Genomic DNA, 16,305 nt, shown 5'->3' on the forward strand with positions numbered 1-16,305 from the left:
CATTCTGAGTTTTTCTGACAACTAGGGCTGAAAAGGAAACCTGTGTGGTGGCATGATTGCCATTTTAAGACAGGTGAAAGCATAAAATTTAATCAGTAGAGACATTTTCCCTCCAGGGATTAAGCTCAAGTAGGAACTGATGGCATGGAAGTGTGAGCTGAATGGGCAACAACAACTCGAAAGTGGATTAAATTGGCACTGTAGGCTCTGGGTGCCACTGTGGCCTTGGTGGCTTCTGCTGAGCTGCGGATGGCAGAAGGCATGCACCATATTTCCTTCATTGCTTTCCCACATTCCCCTCCCGGTGAGCTCTCAATGATTTGAATTGAACACACTCAAACTGAGAATTCAGCATTCTCCCTATCCCTAAGACTACTCATAAGATAATGTATATGCAAATTGCAAGAATTATAATCATTCCAATTACTCAGCCGTAAAAAACAATGAAATAATGCCATTTGCAACGAGATGGATGGACATAGAGCTTATCATACTAAGTGAAATAAATCAGAGAAAGACAAATATCATATGATATCACATATGTGGAATCTAAAAAAATGATACAAATGATCTTATTTACAAAACAGAAACAGATTCACAGACACGGAAAACAAACTTATTGTTACCAAAGGGGAAAAGTGGGGAGGGGGATAAATTAGGAGTTTGGGATTAACAGATACACACTGCTATATATAAAATGGATAAACAACAAGGACCTACTGTATAGCACAGGGAACTATATTCAGTATCATGTAATAACCTATAATGGAAAAAAATCTGAAAAAGAATATATATATATGTATATATATGTGTGTGTGTGTATATATATATATATATATATATATATATATGACTGAATCACTTTGCTGTACTCCTGAAACATTGTAAAGCAACTATACTTCAATAAAAAAAAGAATTATAATTATGTCAGATTCCATTTACTGAGGACTTACTGTGTGTCAAGAACTATGATAAGTATTTTATGGACAATTATAGTAACACTCATTACCGTTTACTGAACATCCACTGTGGCCCTGCAACGCACTAATTGCTTTTCATGTGTTAGTTTGTTTAATCCTCACAGGAGCCCTGCAGTGCTCTATATTATCTTCCTTTTAGAGAAGAGGAAACTAAGCCTGTAACAGGTTATATAACTTGCCCAGGGTCACCCAAGAAGTAAATGGTGGTCTTGTGACCCCAAGGTACATGTTTCTGGGCGCTGCGATAGATACATAGATCCCATGGTAACCTGATCAATTTCACTGAGATTACCCAAGAAACAAAAGGGAATTTTCAGAGTTTTATAAGGCAGTGGCCTGATAAAGCACCTAGGCAGAAAACCTTATAATGGCTCAAATTGTAGCCATGATTTTGCACAGGAGTGACCCACTGAATAAATAAAACAGCAATTCTGCATTCTGGTAATGCTGAGGTTGAAAATCTTGTCAACTGTGTTACTCACTACCCTTAAAAGTGAGCTGAAGTTTAACTGTTGAATTGTAGTTCTGTGAAACCATCTCCCTGGAAGGCTAAAATAATATTGAGTAGGTATTTGGTTATTAGATAACCTCCCATTTCTTTCAATATGGCTTAAAGGAGAATTTTTAAAGGGAGGATTTAGGTGTGGGCATCAATGTATCTAAAAACCACCAGAGATTATGCATAACCTATTGCATGCATGTGCATATTTTAATTTATTCCCTGGGTAGAGGCTCCATAGCTTTTGTCACCCTCTCAAAGGGATCCATTACTCTAGAAGGATTATTTGCTTAGGGAATCTAGAAGAATAAATGGCTGGCATGTGTATTCACTCATACTGCTGAGAACTGTCTACAACAGAGCTTGGTGGAAAGAGATGTTAACTGCTATTCGAGTGTCAAGATGTTGACTGACAGGACCAAATAATAAAAGACAAAAACTGGAGGAAATGTTCTAAGGCAAAAGGTGGTATTTCTGTACCGTTATCTTAACAACCTAAGACTTGATCTCTAATAGGGTTGTTGGCCGTTTATTGGGAGGATTGAAATGTGATACAGGCAATGTCATCCACTGTGGTTAATGAACCGGAAGTGAGTGGATATGGGTTCTTGAACTTGATTCCTGCCATATACCAGTGTACAGTTTTCTATGAATTTGGTCATTCTTTCCCCCCCCCCCCCGCAAACTGTTCCTGTCTTTATTTATTTTTTTTTAAACATCTTTATTGGAGTATAACTGCTTTACAATGGTGTGTTAGTTTCTGCTTTATAACTAAGTGAATCAGTTATACATATACATATATCCCCATATCTCTTCCCTCTTGCGTCTCCCTCCCTCCCACCCTCCCTATCCCACCCCTCTAGGTGGTCACAAAGCACTGAGCTGATCTCCCTGTGCTATGCGGCTACTTCCCACTAGCTATTGGTTTTACATTTGGTAGTGTATGTATGTCCATGCCACTCTCTCACTTTGTCCCAGCTTACCCTTCCTCCTCCCCGTGTCCTCAGGTCCATTCTCTAGTAGGTCTGCGTCTTTATTCCCGTCCTACCCCTAGGTTCATCATGACAACTTTTTTTTTTTTTTAGATTCCATATATATGAGTTAACATACGGTATTTGTTTTTCTCTTTCTGACTTACTTCACTCTGTATGACAGACTCTTGGCCCCTCCACCTCACTACAAATAACTCAATTTCATTTCTTTTTATGGCTGAGTAATATTCCATTGTATATATGTGCCACATCTTCTTTATCCATTCATCTGTCGATGGACACTTAGGTTGCTTCCATGTCCTGGCTATCGTAAACAGAGCTGCAAGAATTTGGTCATTCTTTAAACGTTTCTTCAATGTTATGAACTGATATGGTCATTGGAAAAACAGAGATGATAAAAGGTCCTTGCTCTTAAATGGCTTACAGTCCAATGGGGACTCTGCTGTGTGTCCAAGAACTGAGAGGGTACTGGGCAATTGGGGTGGCTCTGGTGGCAATGTAATTTCCAGCCTGCCTGGAAGATTCTTTGTTAACTTTCATCTGAGACTAGCGAACCCTTTGGGGCTGTGTCCACTGTGATGCATTGGTCTAGGAAAACTGATATCTGTCCCAATTTGGATTGAGTAAAAAAATGTCGAAGGGAGCAGAGAGGTTTTAGGTATGATGCCTTAACTAATCATTTATTGAAAACTAAGGAAGCATCTTATTGAGATTTAATTTCATGTGCTTTTTTGAAATCTGGACTAGTAGTTAACCTTAAATTAACTCTCCCAGTCTTACCTCCAGAAAATAACCAAATCTTTATTTTTTCATCATTTTCCTGTCATTTGTTTTTTTCCTATACATTTTGCTATTCATGATCCCTCCACCAGAGGGTGGAGAAGGGAAAGGAGAGGAAGTGTAACAGGAACTATTCCTGCTAGATGTATTAGCAACAGGGGACATTAAAAAGGCAGAGTGGTCCTTAGAGGGTAGGGAATGCAGGGGACAGTATCGCTAATACCGCCAGCCAAGATGAGAGTTCTGCGTCTTCTTTGCATTCCATCTTTCCTTCTTTCCTTTTCCCCCATCATTAAGGGATAAAGTCATTGAATCAGCAACCCAAATGCTTTAGGATCTCCTCTGAGTATACTTCCAAGCCCACAAGGGCAGGAATTGAAGAGTCTGTCCATAGAGATGGTAGTTACTGACTAGCTGTTCAGCTTATCTTGGTGTCTTTATGGTAAGTATAAATAAAGGGACAGATGAAATACTAATTGGGGTTCCTATTAGATTTCTGAGGAGCACTGTTGCAACTTAATCCTTACTTTTCATTTAGTCATCCATTTATTTGTTCAGCAAATACATGCTGAATTTCCACTGTATGCCCAGCACAGTACCAGGTGCTAGGAATATAATGGCCGACAAAGAAGAGACAGCTTCTTTCCTTGTGGGAGTTACAGTTTAGCCTGGAGATCCTCAAACTTCAGCGCACAGAAAATTCACCCAGGGAGCTTGCTTAAAGCAAGACTCAGGGGCAGACTCTAGACTTCCTGAATCAGAATATTCAAGAGCTGGCCCTGGGGAGATTTGGCAGCAGTTAATATGGGCATCCCACTTGAAGAAACTCTTTAAAAACCTTGCATTCCTTTAGCAAGCATTTTTTTGAGCCCTTAACCAAGCCCAGGCGTGGTGCTAAGCACTAGAAACATAGACAAAAGTAAGACATGTTCCCACCCTGGAGGACTTTATCCCTAGTGAAACCAACCGTCCTATAAAGAGAAGTTAAAAATGTAATGTTGTAAGTGTTACAGCAGTCACTTGCAGGGAGTGTTAGAGATGCTTTGAAAAGTGGGGTTGGCCTCTCAGAGGGTGGTGGTTGATTTGAGTCTCACTGATAAATGGAAGCTTTCTAGGAGGTCAAGGTGAGGGGGCCAGAAAGAAATGAGTCAAGTGTGTTCCAGGCAGAGGGAACAGCGTGTGCAAAAGAAAAGAGAATGCTTTACCTAGTTCTTCCCTTGCTCTGACCTCCTGTGTCACTCCATGCTGGGCCTCTCATTTGCCAGTTGTCAAATACTGCGGAAGGGGTGACCCAATGGCTATCCCCAAGCCACTTTCAGCACAGTGTTTAAGAAGCATTGAATTGCACGTCGGAATCTGGGTATCTTAGTTCTCTTTGAAATTTCAAACCATTTGGCAACACTGGACCCTGGGTCTACGTAGCCCCAGTTGGCTAGGATGGGAGTATCCCACCTGGATGGCTTCTCTCTCAAGCAGCCCATTTCTCTCCTTTTCTCCACCTGCCTGGCTCCTGGAAGCATTGAGCTTTTAAGCCCCAGTTGATTTGCTCTGCAATGTTGCCTGTGTTGTGTGTTTATAGGTCAACCCTACCACCAGAATGTGAATTGCTGTTCAGAAAGACCATGTTTAGCTGTTTTTTGGTGTTGCTGAGAACGCCTGGCACAGGGCTATTCCCTTAACACAAATGAACAAATGTTTCCAGGAATCAGAGAGTCACACAGCATAGATGCTGGGAGCTTAAATAACAATCAGATCGAGTGCAGTGTGCCTATTTCCAGTGGGTCTCCCTCTGTTGTGGACCTACTTAGGAAGCCCAAGGGCAGTTTAACAAGATGTTAGGTGCTGGCAACAGACACATGGCCTCTTAGCTTTCGCCTGAGCATCCCTCATCATTTTCAGAACTGCAAACTAACAGTCCAGAGACTTGTTTCACCTGACCTGCATGATGCTTTTCAAAATTTGGGATAAATTCCAAATTTCTGGCTTCTTTGAAAAAACTTAGGGCATCAGGCAACTGTGGCCCCACATTCCTGCTCCGCTTCTACTGTCTAGAGCTGAGAAGTGCTGACCGATATAAGTATAAGATATAATCTCTCTAGTTTACCAAAGTCCTGACTGCTCCTTATCAGACATGTGGCCAGTATAACAAATTATGTTACTTGGCCAGGCCTGTAAGTAGGCCAATGTGCTCACACCTGATTTATATACTTCAGCATCTGCCATTTTATTATTTTATTTTAATAATATCTATTCCTCACCCTGCAATAAACAGTAGAGGCCACAAAAGATATGTAACTCCTGCTCTCAAAAAACTGGTCTAGGGAATTCCCTAGAGGTCCAGTGGTTAGGACTCCATGCTTCCACTGCAGGGGGCACGGGTTCAATCCCTGGTCTGAAAACTAAGATCCTGCAAGCCATGTGGCACAGCCAAAAAAAAAAAAAAAGTTGATCTATATGTACCAATGAAACTGTTGGGAGGATAAACAAGGATTATTCTGAAGACCTACCATATGCCAGAGACTTCACACATGTTGTCTTATTTATACTTTATAATAATCTTGAGAGGTTATTATCTCCATTTTATAGATGATGCTACTGAGAGTGAGAATGATTAAGTGTCTTCTCCATATTTCCCAGTGAAGAAGAGCCTAAACTAATATGTGAAGCCAGCTTTGCAAACTCCAAAATTCAGTGAGTTTTCACCCTTTTAAGACAGAGTAACATTATGGACACAAACAAAGTGAAACGGCAGGAAAAGAGCCCAACACAAGAAGTGCCAAAAGAAGTGAAGTTCATGATTCAGGATTAAGTGCTAAGACTTCCAAGGCAGAGGCAGATGGCTGTGGATAAGGAATACTTCTTGCAGGAGGTGGAACTGGAGCAGGTATTGAAGGGTGGAGCAGATTTGGGGCGTGTCATGAGAGGAAGGTTTTTGAGTGGGTAGAGTCACAATATTTCTCCTCCCCTCATCTCTACCACTATAGCATATATTTATTTTTGCAAGGTGGAGAGTTCAGACTTTATCTCTTGCATCCATGCTGAGCTCCCGGTTACATGGCAGATGTCTGCATTTCTCTGGTTGATGTTACAGTGTGATTGTGGTTTCTCCACCTTCACCTCTGCCCTCACTTTGAGACACACAGGCCCCAACATTGTCTGTGCTTGACTCTTGGTTCTTACGATAATATTGATGATCATAAGTTTTTTGATGCAGAAGAGTGTGAACATTGCTTCCTCTGATTAGTTTGAAGACTTCTGCTGAGACGGATGAGATTACTATTCTTTTAGATGCTCAAGATAAAGTAGTCATATAGGACATTTGGGAAACAGTTAAGATTCATTTATGTGTTCATGCGTTCCTTCAAAGCACTTTTACTATTGCCCCCTATGGAGCATATGTACCATTACGGCCCCCTCTCATACCCTTGCAGACAGCATTCATTGATTACAGAATTCTTTTCCACCGAATGTAGACATGGCCTTAAATTCCCTCTCACCAGAACATTCCAGGCAGTGGCTACAAATTGGTCAGAGTTGCAGTTGATACACGAGATAAAATCCATTTGCCATTACAAGGCATTACACTAGGAATTGGGGGAAATAAAATGCATTAGTCATTGATTCTCCCCTTAAGGGGCTCAGGTTCTTACAGAGAAAATAGGCATGCACAAAAAACTGATATAATGGAGAGGTTCTCTGCACTCCCCTTCTCTCACTCACACACACATTAAGAGAAGGGAAGGAAAACTTCCAGTTGGAGGAATCAGACCAGGTAGGTAGAAGGGCAGGTGGAATGTAGATGGGAAGATAGGAAGATACACACATGTGCGTGCACACACACACACGCACACACCAAGTCTGACCAATGAAAAGTATATTGGATTGAGATTTGAAGACATGGACTCAAGTGCTGGACTATTTTCTTGAGTCATTCACGTGTGACTTCAGAGGACCACTCCCATGCTTATTTGTAAGATGAAGCTCCTATGACCTCTAAGAGTCCTTCTAGGGCTATATTTCAATGATGAGAGTGCATGGAAAACTCCAGGAATAAACAATTAAGAGAAGAAGCTTTTGTACCAGCCTTTGGTTGGACAGAGGCTCACTAAACAAATTGAGACCCTGAGAAAAGCTCTGAACCCTGCCCACCGAGTTGCACAGCCAAGCTACATTTGTATGCAGATACAGGGGTATTAAGCCAACCATGGGCCTCAGGTGCATTCATTCAATATTCAACTAGTATTTATGGAGTGCTTACCATTGTGAACAAAAACAGAAAGCAGCCCTGTGCTCATGGAGCTTACCGGCTAGTAAGGGATGCAGCTATTAGTCAAATAATCATACCAATGAGTGCATCATTATAGATCAGGATAAAGATGTGAAAGAAAGGGCCATGATTCAATGAAAGCATATTACAAAAGAACCATCTTTGGGCAGAGAGGTGAATAGGTGTTTGAGCTGAGAACTGAAGGCTTTTGGTGATGTGGTGTCGGGAACAGGAGGAATATTCTAGAAGCTTTCTGGGCAGAGGGCTGGTGGGGGGGTAAGGGGTGCGGGAGTATGGGGCTGGGGATGGTGGCAAGGGCCAGGCCTGGTGGGCCCTGTTATGGAATTTGATCTTTAGCCCAAGAGCTGTGGGAAACCCACTGAAGGGTTCTAAGCAGAGAAGTGCCATGTTCAGATGTCTGTTTCTCACCGGATATCAGAGACTCAAGAACACTTTGCCACTTTCAGGTTCCCTGGAGACTTTTTGCTAATGTCTTTGTTCCTTTACTCCCGTCCCCAGTTTGGGATGGAGTCTGGCAAAGGAAAGGGGACAGACGCTGGGGGCAAGGGGAAGCTCTTGGCTGGGCGTAGGGGTCATATGCTGTACGTGGCTGTGTGGTGTGTGTCTGTGGATGTGCTCTCGGAGACGAAGCTGATCCAGCAGAGGGCCAAGAAATTTGGTGAGTATGTGTGCGGAGGCAGAGAATCATCTAGAACTCCACTTAATTTATCAGACGGGAAGGCTACACTACACTGAATCCTGGCCTCCATTCAAACCAGGCAACTCAATGGTCCTCAAATTCACACTGCTGTTTCCTCCACTTACACACTACGCCTCCCATATTCCCTTATCGAAATTCTGTCCCTCTGGTCTGTCCTAGCTCTTGCATCATCTTCTCTCTTAATCCTCCCTTGTCCCAGCCCCCCACATTCACACTCTCCTCTGTCCCGTAGCCCTTTGTATCTTCCCTGTAGCAGCTGTCACATTTAGCCCTGGGTTTTAGTTGCCTGGACCCTTATTTTATCTGCCCCACTGGACTAAGCAACTTGGAGGCAGTGACCTTGTTTTCTTTAGCTTCCCATCACGGTCTCCACCAGAGAATAGTGTGTGGTGGTGCTAGTGAAATGAATGAATGAATGAGTGAATGAATGAATGCATATCTGTATATTATGTAAACTCAATGGCAGGGATGAAAATAAGCCTGCATTATTGCTGTTTATGGGGTAGTATTTGGATATTATGAATTCTGAGAGTTCCAGCAGGCTGTGTTGTAAATTCCTGTGGAAGACGATTATAATAACTGTAGCTGGAAAGTGATGGAGGTGAAAACCAGTTATAAGTCCAATCAAAAGCTCATTCCAGCTCCTTCTAGACGATTGTCAGTCAGGGTCCAAAATAAGGTATAAGGCTCCATTTTCTAAATAAAGGATTTCCGGTTCAAGGCCTGGCTCTGCCATGGATGCCTTGCATGGCTTGAGCAAGTCAATTCTCTTTTTTGAACCACAGTTTCTTTCAAATGAAGGTAATAATTGTACCACTGATATGTGGTTATTGTGAGAAGGAGTAAATGATTGCTAATTTCAAATCAACTTTCCACTCAATAAAATGGCATCAAGTAGGTAATTTTATTCTCCCCTTTTCAGAGATGAGGAAGTTGAGCTCTCAGGGGAGTGAGGGGGCAATGGCTTGGGTTTCTGGTTCCATCCCTAGACATGTGCGGGCTGGGAGGGCTTTCTTCATTTCACTGTCTGCTGTGTCTGCCTACTCCCTTGTGGATGCTATAGCTCCCCTCCTGTGGCAGCAGCCCTCGTCCCCTGGTGTCAGTAGCTCTCCTCCCCCGGTGTCAGTGCCTGCTTCTTGTGTAACACAGCCCCGTGCCCTTTCAAGGGACCTGTGCTGCTCCGTGCCAGCTGCAGTCAAGGTGTGCAGTGTACAGAGGTTACTGGAAATCTCTTTCTATCCCCGACCACTCCCATGACTTTGGTGTATCACAGCTTGCTGTTCCGAGGGCACAGGGAAGCCCAAGGTCACGGGAGGTCCAGATCCCAGGGAATGCAGGCAAAATCGGGGTTAAGGAGGCAGCTGGAGGCTAATGTCATTACATGGAATCTCTAGGATGGAAATGAACTTTTTGAGACTAGCTTTTATTTCATGTACAAAAGTAGTATGCGTATTATAGAAAGCCATGTGGACACAAACACCAAACAAAATAAAAGTTGTGTAATTATAATATTAAGGATAAACTCCCCATCTTTTTTCTGAATATATCAATTTAAAAATTAAGAGTATATTTATATTACTGGCTAAGAACATGATTTTTTTACTCAGTGTAACACGTGTTACTTTGAACATCCCATATTCATCTTAATGTCTTCTTAAAAGCTCAGTGTACACACATACCCTAACTTACTTCATCTATTGCCTGTTATTGGATATCTAGTTTATTTCCAAATGCTTTTTCCTAAAAATAATGCTATGATAATCATCCCAATAAAAGTTTAGTCATTTGTATATATCATTCTGATTTTAAGAGCATTAGAGACCAGTGGGGACAATTTCCAATGAGATTTAATAGAAAGGCATATACAGGAATTGAAATAAGTTGCTCAGTGCCAGCTTTGACATTGACTTGTATGACCTTGAGAAATCTTTGTGTCCAGTTTAGTTTCCAGATGTATAATATGGGGTGATAATACCATATTCTCAGGGGAATTAGAATAGGCAAATGCCACTACTTACATGAAAGAGCTTTAAAAATTCAGAAGTGCTACGCAAATGCAGGGTAATATAATTAACTAGGTGTTTTGTCTATTAACACAGTGTTTTTGGCTCAAGAAATTACTGCTTATAGGGACAAGGGGGCAACCCCATTTGGGCAGTGAGTAGTCAGGACTCTTTTGGTGACAAGTGATAGAAAACTAACTGGATAGTTTTGATTTCAGGTACAGCTAGATTCAGGGGCTTGAATGATATCATCATGCTGCAGATAGACCCTCTAGATTTTGGGGCTTAGCTTTTCTCTAAATTGGCTTTATACTCATGAGTCAGATCCCGGCACAGCCAGCCTACACCTGCCCATCTCAAAGTCCAATGGAAAGGGAACTTCTCTTTTGCCCTCAGTTCCACAAAAGTCCTCGGTCTGATGTCACTGAATAAAAATCAGGACACATGCTCATTTCTGAACATGACACAGTGGCCTGCATATTATCCTCTTTAGGTCATTCTATGCCTAGTCATATGGTCATTCTTAGAGCTTGGGGCAGTGAGAGGTACCAAATGGATTGTTGGTTTCATTCAGTCTATCCAAACTACGTGGACATGGGGGAGCAATAATTCCTCCAAAGGAAATCAGGATGCTATTACCAAAACAATGGACATTAGATGCTCAGTAGGCAAAAAAAAAACACAGATGTCCTCCCACACACATCAATTCAGAAGGGAAAATTCAGAGAGGCTGGAGCTAGACCAAGGGTCAACATGCTAAGGCAGAGAAGAGCCACCAATGAGAGAAGAGCATACAAGGGATGCTGGTGGATAAGGCAAGATCAGAGGTCAGTGCAGGCAAAAGGTTTGAAATCCAGGCAGACTCATGAGTCAGTCAAAGCTATGAGGAGTCTTTGCTAATCCCCGCTCAGCCAGGAGCAAACCCGTGTTCATGGAACAGTTTTAGGAAGTGTTGTCCACCCACATGGGTGTGGCTGAGGGTGGCCCTTCTGACCACTCTTTGACAGAATGTTGGGGCTGTCAGCCCTAAGATATCTGGTGATCTTGAGGCACCTCTACTCTTTCCCAGTGACCAAGACATTCCCTGCTCTACTCAGACACTCAAGCTATTGTGCACAAACTCTTTAACAGTCCCAGTTGGAATCTTGGCTGCAGTTCTGATGAGCCCACACCACCAGATGGTAGGCTCTTCTAATTGGTTCTATCTCTTCTAGCTTTTGGCAGGAATGAAGCCTTCCCTATGCCTCAAGACGGGGGATAGAGAGAGCCAGGATGAAATGAAAGAGGCTATAACCTCTGTTAAACAGGCAGAGATCTTAAATTAGTTCTTGTCCAAGGAGAACAGAGTGGTATGGTTTTTATCACACTAGGTCATGGATTCACCATGGACTGAAATTCTAAAACTAATGCTGATGAAACACAGGATTGTAATGACTGGAAAACTGTTTAGCTAGAAACGTCAACTGGTCTAGGGGAGGGCATTCATTTATTCAACCACTGATATTTATGGAGCATCATGGTAGATTAAATTTTTGGTAATTATTCATCTCTTCCCCAAACTCCTTGGGAAGAGTATATCTCCCTGCTCCACTAATGTTATGTTTGGTCATGTGACTTGCCTTGGCAAATGGGATATTATTAGGCATGTTTCAAGCAGAAGCCATGAGAAGAACATGCCCCAGAGAGCCTGCTGCTCCCAGAAGAATGAGAAATGCAAAAAAACAGAGGTGCTGCAGTCAACCCACAGACTGAAGTCTGAAGCAAAGCCATCTCAGCTGACTGGCAGAACTGTGAACACAATAGTAAATGCTCATTGTTATATACCATTGAATTTGGGGTGGTTTGTTATGTAGCAATAGCTGACCAATACAAGCAACTACTGTATGTTCCACACTTTGCTAGGCCCTGAGGGAACACTGGAGAATGGTAGATATGGTCTTCGTCTCCATGGAGCATATGTTCTATAGGGAGATAGGAAATAAATACATTTACATATAAAAAATTGTAATAGAGATTGTTACTATGGTCATAGGAAAATAGGATGTAGTGACAAATCACTATTGTAGAAGAGAACGCCTACTTTGGATTAAGTGGTCAAGGAAGACGTCTCCAAGGAGGTGACATGTAAGCTCAAATAGACAAGTTGGAAAGAAGCCAGTCAGGAGTATGATCCCCTGTGTAATGTGAAAAAACAGCCACATGGGCAAGTTAGATTGAGAATCTTGGTCTAGGCAGGGGAGAAGGAGGGGCTCTGAAAAAATTTCTTGCAAATCAGGTCACTCCTAGAGCAGGTTGTCCTAGAGCAGATGCTGGCTTGTCTGCACCATGTTGCATGTGCAAGTGAAGCGTTGACAGAGATGCACGTGCTGCCAAAGGCAAGACAGCCACTGGACGTGGAAGCCACAGAGCATAGCAGAGGAAGAGGGTAAGGCTTCCTAGGGCATTCCTAACAAAGAGGTGATGGCATTGGCTATCTTCCTGTCCTGGCTCCAGAATAATCAAGAGTTGTTTCTGTTGCTTCTAAGGATGGCAGGAGATGTGTGTATGTGTGTCTGTCTGTGTGTCTGTGTGTATGTGTCTGTGTACATATATTCATCTTTCACAGGGGAAGGAAATGAACTAGACAGCTTCTAGATCCCCTTCCAAGTCTTTGATTATAAAACTTAAGAATTCTGAGAGTTAAGTTATGTGTGAAGGAAATGTTAAATCAAAGAACTTCATCTTAGCTCTGTGCCAAACTCCATTTGTTAACTGAGGCGGTTAATTAGGCCAGAGTCTCTCTCTCGAGCAAGCGGGATAAGCTCCAGCCATCCCTAACCTATCTGGTAAAGCACCTGGAGGTGTCAGAGCTCCAAGGAAGGGCAGAGAACATCTAATGCAAGCCCTCCATTTAACCTGCACTCCAGACACTGACAAGCAGGAGTTTGGGGGGATGGGAAGCTCATAGGGTAAACATGGAGTCTAGAATCTGGGTAGTTCATTAGCTTTGATAAAATTACTTAAGCTGCACTTACTACCTCTTCTTCCTTACTCCAAGATCATTCTGAATACCTTAAAATATGGTTTCCATCCTAACTATTCTAACGAACCAGTTTCTCTAGGGTTATGATAGATTTCTCATCAGCAAATATTATGTTCTTATTTCTTGTAGCCTAAGATTCTAAGAGAGAATCTTCACACCTCTCCGTAAGAGCCCTTAGCTGTGTGATGCTATGTTCTCCCCACCATCACCACTGGGGATCTCTGTGACCCTTTCTGCTCCCTTTTTCTCCCCAGTGTCTACCCTTTCCCCAAGATGATAGCTTCTACATTTGGGGTTGAATATATCAAAAACAGCCACCTTTCCTACTAAACCCTTTGCTTATCCCTCACTTTATTTCTGTTGAATCACTCCCTCTCAAAATGTCATGTCTGGTTTGATTCCTCAGACTCTGTCAACCTCTCCATCCAATGCTATAATCTGTTGATTTCACCGCCACTATGACTCTTGAATCTGTCCCCATTTTTCTTCTTTCTTCACTGGATTATGTCTTTAGCCTTCTGATTAGTCTCTCCATGTTATAATCCACTTGCCACACAGTGGGTAGATCAATTTCTTGAAGACTGTTTCTAATCATGAAACTTCTTTTTCTTAAACAAGTTGTCAATGTCTCCCCATCTTGTTTGAAGTTCAGACTTAGCCCAGAATATGAGTCTCTCAATAATATGGTCTCAGTCTCAAAAAAGTAGTTTTGAGACTTATCTAACCCAACACATTACGTTCCAGCCAAAGCAGTCTAACGCAGAGTTGCCATAAACATGTCTCTCACTCTCTCACTGTTTTGCTTTTGTTCACGCTTCTGCTTCTACCTGGAACAGTCCTCACGACCAGTAAATGAATGAAGCATTAATATTTCACTGATGTATTCAATCAACCAGCATTTACTGAGCACCCCTCTTTATTAGACCCTGGGGACGTAGCAGAGAACAAAATCAACCAAGTCCCTGTACTCTCCAGGTCTGTATACCGGTGAACAAATAGATAAATATAATGATTTCAAATCGTTGTTAAATGCTACAAATATAGCTAAGTAGAGTCATGGAACACAAGTTAGGCTAGAGAGCTGCTTAAATGGGTGGTAGGCTTCTCTGAAGAGGCGATACTTTAACTGAGCCTTGTTATGACCAACAGAACTTTCTGCAATGATGGAGACATTCCGTATCTGTGCTAATATGGTAGCCACTAGTGACACATGCTTATTGAACATTTGCAATGGGGCTAGTATGAAGGAGGAACTCAATCTTGAATGTTATTCGATTTTAATTCATTTAAATTTAAATAGTCACAGGAGGCTAATGGCTATCATATCAGACAGCTTAGATCTGGACTCTGTAACTTTCCAGACAAAAAGAATAGTAAGTGTAAAAGCTTTAAAGTGAAAGTAAGCTTGTGTATTCAAAAAACAAAAGGAAGGCCAGTGGGGCTAAAGCATACCGAGCAAAGACTTAGGCAGGGTATTTTGTAGGCCATGATAAGAAACAGAGGTTGACTTAAAATACAATAAAAATCACTAACGGGGCTTAAGTTTGGGAGTGGGTGATCTGATTTACACTTTTAAACGATTACCATGTTCCTCTGTGGAGAAGGGAAAAGGGGTAAATTGATGTGAAAACAGTGCGTACCGATCAGTTATCGCCGCTTAACAAATCACGTCAAAATTTTAGTGGCTTACACAGAATCTTTTTTTTAAACAATCATAGTCTGCAGATTGACTGCAGATCATCTGTTCTAGGCTGGGTCAAGCTGGATGGAGTGTTTAGGTCTGCCCTGTGTGTCTTTGTTTTGGAAGTGAGTGTGAAGGGGTAGCAGCTAAAATAGATCTGGTACTCTCATGGAAGATCACAAGAGCACAACAGGCGAAGCCTTATCATGAAAGCCTCTTATTGTGTTGTGTCTTCTAATATTCCATTGGCTCAAGAAAGGCATGTGAGCAAACATAACACTCATGGGGCAGAGAAATACACTCTGCCTTCTGAGAGGGATTATGAAGCTACATGGAAAAGAGCATAAATGTGTAATTCTATCACAGTAACCCAGTGCACCACAGAAGAAACTCAGGGAGACCCACTAAGAGGCTCCTGCAATAGTGGACATAACAGATGAAGGTGACTTGCACCCACCTAGTGACAGAGGAGATAGAAGGGTTAGCTTTGAAATCTATTTTGAAGGTGGTTAGCAACAGGACTTAGTGATGGATTGAATGCAAAGTATGAGATAAAAAAGCAGACCTACTTTCCAAGGTGCTTCTCAGATATTACCACTGTTCTATGAAACTGTTTCTCATTCTTCCTTTATTCATACCTGATATAACTGATCTCTTCATCCTTTATTTTACTAGCTCCCTTTTTTGGTACTGCTTTTATTGGCCCTTCTGACTTCCTACCTTCTGTACCTGGGGAAAGGTCATATCTACTATTAAGACCCTGAGCTCTTTGAGGGTGGGAAAACAAGATTATTTGTATTTGCAACCCAACTGCTTGAGACAGATGCTCAAGAAATATTTCCAGGGTAGTATCATGGTTAATCACAAGGACTTTGGAGGCAGCTTCCTAATTTTGAATCCTGTGTGATCTTTACAAGTGACCTCACCTCTCAAAGCCTTGGTTTCTTATTTTGTAAAGTGGCAATGATAATGCATTTCTCCTAGCATTGTTGCAAGGGTTGAAGGAGATAAACTTGGAAAGTGCTTAGCATAGGGCCTGGCACAGTAAGTACCCAATAAATGGGAGCTATTACTGTTTGTTCAATTTAATTGTTTGTGATGACAAGCTTCTCTGGAAATGCTCTCCAGAGTCTTCATCAGAAAATCCAATGTTCTTGTTGAAATGAGGGGCATGGAGAATAAAAAGCGCTGTGGATGCGATTTTGTAATTTAGTTAGAAAATATCTAGATCTGAGGTTTCTCTGATCTGAAAACGACAGCAACAACAAAACCCCAAAATAGAGCCACTTTGCTACTTGTTTCCTTTTACCATCTGCCAAGATGATTCCTTTTAGTTCTCCAGGTCTTGCTCGGAGTCAGC

At 42.0% G+C, this 16,305-nt stretch overlaps 1 protein-coding gene across 4 annotated transcripts in view; it reads left to right on the plus strand.

The window, feature by feature from the left end:
- Positions 1-16,305, plus strand: part of GRIA1 (glutamate ionotropic receptor AMPA type subunit 1) — a 308,685-nt gene that overhangs the window by 3,865 nt on the left and 288,515 nt on the right. The window lies entirely within an intron of this gene.

Source organism: Eubalaena glacialis, chromosome 4 (genome assembly GCF_028564815.1).
Source record: "Eubalaena glacialis isolate mEubGla1 chromosome 4, mEubGla1.1.hap2.+ XY, whole genome shotgun sequence".
Classification (NCBI taxonomy): Eukaryota; Metazoa; Chordata; class Mammalia; order Artiodactyla; family Balaenidae; genus Eubalaena; species Eubalaena glacialis.